This window comes from Octopus sinensis, linkage group LG3, assembly GCF_006345805.1.
Source record: "Octopus sinensis linkage group LG3, ASM634580v1, whole genome shotgun sequence".
NCBI classification, from domain to species: Eukaryota; Metazoa; Mollusca; class Cephalopoda; order Octopoda; family Octopodidae; genus Octopus; species Octopus sinensis.
The window spans coordinates 67,634,215-67,641,384 of record NC_042999.1 but is presented as its reverse complement, the minus strand read 5'-3'; the positions used below and the strand labels follow the sequence as shown (position 1 = coordinate 67,641,384).

General features: G+C 38.1%; 1 long non-coding RNA gene across 1 annotated transcript; it reads right to left on the bottom strand.

Annotated features, from left to right (window-relative positions):
* Positions 1 to 5,530: 5,530 nt before the first annotated feature.
* On the bottom strand, positions 5,531 to 6,757 carry LOC118762474. The gene is made up of 2 exons (XR_004998228.1): positions 6,485 to 6,757; positions 5,531 to 6,259 (listed from the first exon to the last, which is right to left on the bottom strand). It is a non-coding gene; the product is annotated as an uncharacterized LOC118762474 (long non-coding RNA).
* Between the last annotated feature and the right edge of the window lie 413 nt (positions 6,758 to 7,170).

The window sequence follows — 7,170 nt, the reverse complement described above, 5'->3', positions numbered from 1 at the left end:
TTGCCAGAACTTATACAATATCTAGTAAAACTAGATATTGCATAGATTCCCATGACTCTGAGGAAATTACTGATGGCTTGTATCAGCAAATAGCTATGAAAAATTCAAATAGTGAAATAAATTTTATGACATGAGGAAGAAGAGAGAATACCATAGTATAAAATTTATTCCTGTTTGAACTTTGTATATTTTATCAATAACAATAAAACAGACCAGAGAGACTTGCAGTCATTTCCGAGTTACCAGCTCTGTATTTAACCATATGAGCTAGTGTTAAAAGGCAAATATAAAGACTAAGTCACTTTGTGACTAAGCTGATTTTTTTTAGAGAGAAAGAGAGAATGTGTGTGTGTGTGTGTGTGTGTGTAAACCTAAGAAAGCCAGCTGTTTTCCATTACCACTTGTCTATATCCAGGTTTATGTGACATACATGCACATACGATTTGAAAGTATATTTAATATTCGAAGCATAACTCGTTTTCTGAAGAATATTGCAAGGTCTTAAACATGAAATATATTTTAACATACAGAACTATTTAGTAAACAAGCATCATTATGTGTCAAATGCTACAGTGACTGTACACACACACGCACATCATCATCATTTAACATCCATCTTCCATGCTGGCATAGGTTGGACAGTTTGACACGAGCCGGCCAGGTAGAAGACTACTACCTGTGGTGTAGTCTTTTACCTGGCTGGATAAACACATACACACACATTTGCATTCAGTATGTAAGGTGTAGTAAGTCAACCGTAGAAGAATCAGAGTAGGAAGACTAACATACACACAGAATGACTCTCTGTAAAGATGAAGCCTAATTCTTGAAATAAAATACATTCTACACATGTACTGAGTTCAGAATACTTTTTCTTGCACAGAGAGAGAGAGCCATAACTTAGTGCTACAAGATATACATAAATGGTTAATGTAATAAACATTTATATTACACTATGAGATACGTACATAAAACAGCTAGAGAATAGCCAAACTTAGTGGGTCTCAACTGGGGTTAATATGACCTCTAGGGGTCCAGAGAGTTTATAGGCTACAGTACACCAAATATTTTAACAATGTTTTAATACAATTCCTAATACTATTCAATTATAAGGAGTGGCTATGTGGTAAGTAGCTTGCTTACCAACCACATAGCTCTGGGGTCAGTCCCACTGCGTGGCACCTTGGGCAAGTATCTTCTACTATAGCCTTAGGCTGACCAAAGCCTTGTGAATGGATTTGGTAGACAGAAACTGAAAGAAGCCCGTTGTGTATATGTGTGTGTGTGTCTGTCTGTCCACCCAACATCGCTTGACAACCGATGCTGGAGAGTTTAAGTCCCCGTAACTTAGCGGTTTGGCAAGAGAGACTGATAGAACAAGTACTAGGCTTACAAAGAATAAGTCCTGGGGTCGATTTGCTCGACTAAAGGCGGTGCTCCAGCATAGCTGCAGTCAAACGACTGAAACAAATAAAAGAATAAAACAATATTTAATGATAAATATACAGCAGGTTTTTTTTAAAGCATTGAATGGCTACGGTAGGTCAGTAGAATAAAATAGGAACGAAAGGGATCCATAAGTATAAAACAGTTGAGCCCTACAAGTCTAACAGTTTGGTGGTCATGTGACTATTAAATTATGCAATTAACATGTGATGTGTAAAGATGGAAGTACTGCTAGTTTATACTAGCAGACCAAAAGGCGGCGAGCTGGCAGAAACGTTAGTACGCTGGGCAAAATGCATAGCCGTATTTCGTCTGCCATTACGTTCTGGGTTCAAATTCTGCCGAGGTCGACTTTGCCTTTCATCCTTTCGGGGTCGATAAATTAAGTATCAGTTATGCACTGGGGTCGATGTAATCGACTTAATCTGTTTGTCTGTCCTTGTTTGTCCCCTCTGTGTTTAGCCCCTTGTGGGTAGTAAAGAAATATATACTAGCAGACCATTTGGTTTTACTTTCTGTTTGTCCACTGAGGCCTACATAACTGTGGAGTCCAAGCAAATGACACTCGGACGTTGTAAGTTGCCCTTACTGTTTCCCCTCTGGATATACAGGAATACACAGTTTTAAAAAATACTGATTATTTGTAATGAAAATCAAAGTTAAATCGCACTAGAATACACATGCACAGGTTCAGTAATACAAACAGGGGGAAAAAATAGAACTCAAAACATGAGTATATAGAAATTGTTTTATTATTTTTAATTAGTTGAAGTTACAAAGTGACTCAAGGGCCAAGAGGTTAGTGCATAGCACTGAAACTATTTCATTACACCCATACATATATATATATATGTATACACACGTACATATATATACACACACATACATATACACACACACACATACATATACACACACACACACACATACATATATACACACATACATATATATATACACACACATACATATATACACACATACATATATATATACACAAACACACATATATATATATACATACATATATATTTAGGTACACATATATCACTGTCTTGACCAGACTATCAGATGTTATACAGGTCAAAATATATATATATATATATATATATATATACACACACACACACACACACATACATATATATACACACACACATATATATATATACATACATATATATTTATGTACACATATATCACTGTCTTGACCAGACTATCAGATGTTATACAGGTCAAAATGTGCTTCCTTGCATTGATGTAGCTTTCGAATGATGCCACCCCACTGTCCAGGTAGGCCAACACCCCGCTTCCTTGGAACATTAGTCTGTTGCAGGGTTACCCATAAACAGCTGAGTGGACTGGAGCAATGTGAAACAGTGTTTTGCTCAAGAACGCAACGTACCACCAGTTCAGGAAGTGAAACTGCAATCTTGCAATCACAAGAGCAACACTAACCATTAGGCCATATGCCTTTCCCCTCTCCCCACGTTTGTGTGTGTGCATATATGTATATTTATCATCATCGTCATTTAACATGCGGTTTCCATGCTGGCATGGGGTAGACGGTTTGACTGGAACTTGTAACCCAGAGAGCTGCACCAGGAGCTAGTCTGATTTAGCATGGTTTCTATGGCTGGATGCCCTTTTCTAACGCAAATCACTCCAAGGGTGTAATGGGTGCTTTTTATGTGCCACCAGTATGGGTGCCATTTACATAACACTGGCAATGGCCATGACAACAATTTTACTTGGCTTGCCGAGTCTTCTCAAGCGCAGCATATCTCCAAAGATCTCGGTCACTTGTCATCACCTCAGTAAGGCCCAACATTCGAAGATCATGCTAGGCCACCTCGTCCCTTGCCTCCATGAGGCCCAGTCTGATTTAAATTTAATTTGCACTACAAATAACCAGTAAATACACTCCATGTATATAGTCGTATACCAAAAGGGAAACTGAGGCGGACTCACAATATATATGGACTTTTCTTTATGTTTTAGTATAAAACCATAAACACGATCAATAACACTTTTATGTAGGAAGTGTGTAGAGTGCCTATATTTATGCTAATATATCTAAGTTTAACAGGGATTACATAGATGAGCTGTGGTTTTGTTCAGACAGCCAACCAGATGGTTCAATGAAATAATGACACAAGCTAGCTTTGCTGCATTTAACTTCTTAACTGGGTCAACAGAATGTGGAATACCTGTAATAACATTCACAACCAATGATTGTCTGAGTTGAACAACAACAGAAACAATATCATTAACAACAGCAACAATAACAACAACAAATTGAGGAATTAGAAATATGGACATAAATGATTTCACAAGTCTGTTCAGAAAACATACAATATACTTAACTAACTTATATATATATATATATATATATATATATATATATATATATATATATATATATAGATCATCATCATCATCATCATCATCGTTTAACATGTATATATATATATACACACATACATAGGAAGAGAGAGCTGGGGTACACAAGTGGCTGTGGTTAAGAAGCTTGCTCTCCAACCAAGTGGTCTCAGGTTCAGTCCCATTGCATGCCACCTTGAGCAAAATTCTTCTACTACAGCCCCAGGTTGACCAAAACCATATAAGTGGATTTGGTAGATGGAAACTAAGAGGCCTGTCATGTGCATGTGTGTGTGTGTCCTTGTCTTGATGTCATGTGATGATTGCAAATAAACCACCATCTTGCAAGCAATGTCATTTGTTTCTGGTCTTTCATGTAAAACATGACACAGGGGAAGCATTACCTGGCTTTGGAAACCGGTGAGGGTTGGTGATGGCATTAACTTGTAGAAAATCTACTTCAGCATGACCTGACCTAGGCAAACATGGAAAAATGGACATTGAACTATGATGATGATGATGATATATATATGTGTAAGTATGTATAAGAACAGGGCTATTGCTGGATCATCATCATCATCATTTAATGTCCGTTTTCCATGCTAGCATGGGTTGGATGGTTCAACCGGGGTCTGGGAAGCCAGGAGGCTGCACCAGGCTCCAGTCTGATCTAGCAATGTTTCTACAGCTGGATGCCCTTCCTAACGCCAACCACTCCATGAGTGTAGTGGGTGCTTTTTACGTGCCACCGGAGGCTGGCAGCGGCCACGATCGGTTGGTGCTTTTTACATGCCACCGGCACAGAAGCCAGTCAAGAAGCAACATTCAGATGGTGCTTTTTATGTGCCACCATATAATATTTATATATAATTATATGTATGATATGGAAAGCTCAGAGCAGCTAACAGCCGTTACTAATGCATAGAAACAATTGTTGAACATTGTGTTCATTCCACATTGTTTCATAAATTTATATATAAATCATCATCATCATCATTTAACATCTACTTTCCATGCTAGCATGGGTTGGACGATTTGACTGAGGTCTGGCGAACCAGGCCCCAATCTTGATTTGGCAGGGTTTCTACAGCTGGATGCCCTTCCTAACTCCAACCACTCCGAGAGTGTAGTGGGTGTTTTTACGTGCCACTGGCACAAGGGCCAGTTTGGTGGTACTGGCAATGACCTTGCTTGAATTTATTTTTTCCCCACATGCCAACGGCACAGGTGCCAGTATGGCAATGCTGGTAACGATCCCGCTCGAATGGTGCCTCCTACATGCCACCGGTACAGAAGCCAGTTAGCCGCTCTGTCAATGATCACACTTGGATGGTGCTCTTAGCACCCTACTAGCATGGGGCACAAGTGCCAGTAAGGCGAAGAGGCTGGAACACCCCTGGGCTAATTGCATGTAAGTGTGCACATACACAGATATATACATAAACACACATACATATATAATTTGTTTATTCATTTCATTTTCCCACACAATCCTATATACACACACAGACATTTAAGTTGCTTATTACTAACATTTTCATTTCATAGAGAATAGATGTTTTAGTTTTAATTTAATTAAAATTTCTGCTGAGCTGTATATATTTTCCAATAGTAGGAGACTGTGTGTGTGTGTGGTTTGGGTGGGGTACATGAGGCAGTATTATCAAGAAATATTATGAAAAAAGAAAATTCGTTTTTAATTTTCAGGTTTGCTTAAACAATTGTGTTTTATATATTAAATGTTTATTACATTAATTTTAAGTTTTATAATAGTACAAGGCTATGCTAACCCTCTTACATAGCAGCTATAAAAGCTAGGCCTAAACTTACATAGCACTTATTATAGCAAAGTATAGACTATTAATAATGATCCATGTTAAAGGAATAGAGAATATACAATAAAAAAAAAATCTTTGAAATATCAAATATGCTGCTCATTTTATGATATATCCTTGCCAACACGATTATTTTATAGCTTTAAATATTTAAACTACAGAAGCTTCCCATTAAGAGTATTACTCTCATATCTGAGACAGTGCTGCTGCAACACTGACATACAAAAGATATCTAGAAAATGTTTCATGGTTTGACTGTCATAAAGTCCCTCAAAGACTCCATCCTTAGCTCACAGGTGCACTACACCTCACAAATAAGTAGGCTTGTACAATTTTCATTCAGACATTTCCAAGCCAGTTGTCCTTATTCACCCCCCTCATCCTTACCCTCGATATATCTAAACCCCTCACTCAGGCCTCCTATACTAATCACTACAAACAGTCCCGTCCAGAGTGTTGGTGGCCATCTGGAAGTATCACCCAGCTTATGCCTTTCACACAGATGCCAATGCTGTTCAAGGAGAGTGTTAATGGCCTCAGTCACACCTATATCAGAAAGGTTACAAAGACTGTGGGCACTGCCCCTTCCTTTAACCCTTTTGTTAGCAACCCGGCTGAAACCAGCTGTGGCTCTGTAGTACAAATATCTTGTTTTCGTAAATTTTGAATTAAAATCTTCCACCAAACCTTAGTCCCAATTTATGTTCCCATCACAAGCTTAATGACGACTAAGTTATTTTACTAAATTCTTAGTTATATTTAAAATAATTGAAAGAGACACAGAGCATCCCAAAATAAATATGGTAACGAAAGGGTTAAACCTAACAAATAAAAAACAACAGTTTTGTTACTTTGTTTTGTCTAGAACTGTGGTTCTCAACTGGGGTCAATATGACACTGGGGTGGATGGGTCCATATGGGATTTTATTATTTATGTGGAATAAATTGGTCATAATCCTGCAATGTCCAAAATATTAACAATTTTTTTCTATACAATTTGTAATCTCTCTCTATATAAATGGCAATTTGTCTGTCTGTGTGTCTGTCAGGTTGAACCCTCCCCTGACCACAGCTTTCAACCGATTCTGATGAAACTTGACACACACATAGCCCAATCTCATAATTCAAAACTAACGCAGTGAAAATTTTGAAAAGTTCTGAAAAAAATCGATAAATTCGACATGGGGTCGAGAATCTAAGCTTTTTATATGCAACACATTTTCTGTCTAGGGGACACAACTCGACCTTTTTATCGCCCACAGGGACAGCTAGGAACATCGTATACACAGAAGTATTCGAGTGAAGAGAAGACATTGCAACCAACACATGCGCCTTCGTTCCCTAGAGGGAAAGGACTAGATTGGGATTAGTCGTTGCCTACTAGGGGCTCTTACATACCCGGGCAACGTCGGGCTATGCTGCTAGTAATATTTAATTATGAAAATATTACAGGATTTTTTGAACACTGAATGGCTCTGAGAGTCCACCCAAGTAAAATGGGAATCAA